Here is an 877-nt window from a genome sequence, read left to right as displayed (position 1 = left end):
CCGGGGGGGAGTGACCCCGACCCCTGCCTGCAGCACAGCCCTGCCCACCCACAGACCCGGTCCCCAGGGCTGTCCCCAAGCTGCCACCGCGGCCTCCCGGGTCCCTCCCAGCCGGCGGTGAGCCTGCAGCCCGGGAGGGCGGGAGGGTTTGTGCCTGCCCTCCCCACCCTGCTCAGCTCGGTGATGAATTATGGAGCCAGCAGAAAGCTTTTATTGCGCTGGAGTTTACTTGTGGTACATCCGTATTTATCAAAGGGAAAAAATAAAAAAGGGAAGTAATTACTGGGGTGGTGTAAACAGCACAAGCACTGCGGGGCTGTGGGAATGCTCAGGGTGACAGCGAGTTCATCCCAGCGCTGTGGGAGGGGGTGGGATGGGATAATTGGGATGGGATGGGATGGGATGGGATGGGATGGGATGGGATGGGGTGGGATGGAGGCACTGGCAGCTTCCACCGTGGCACTGCTTGGAATGAGGATGCAGCACAGCAAGGTGGGAGCCTGTTCACCCCACTGGGACACCCCAAAACCATGGAAGTGTGTCCCCATCCCCATCCTGCTCCAGCCCAGGGAGGGACAGAGCCAGAGCAGTGCTGGGCTCCCATGGCTGCCCAGGAGGATGTTGTAAACAAGGGGCAGTGAAACATTTGATCTCCATCCATCTGCTGGCCCCTAATCCCCAGCCGGGGCCCTGGTGCCTTCCCAGCCTCCCTAAGCTGCTCCCCGCCAGGCAGTGAAGGTCACCAGGGGCTGCTGGCCCTGTCCCCTTCCACAGCCACGTGGCATGGGCACCACCCGAGGCTGCCAGGGCCCTATGGTGGCAGAAAGCAGATGGACTGTCCCCAGTTCGAGGTTTAACCCTGTGCTGCTGCTGCTCC

This window comes from Geospiza fortis, unplaced genomic scaffold, assembly GCF_000277835.1.
Source record: "Geospiza fortis unplaced genomic scaffold, GeoFor_1.0 scaffold102, whole genome shotgun sequence".
NCBI classification, from domain to species: Eukaryota; Metazoa; Chordata; class Aves; order Passeriformes; family Thraupidae; genus Geospiza; species Geospiza fortis.
Note: the sequence above shows the minus strand (reverse complement) of the source record.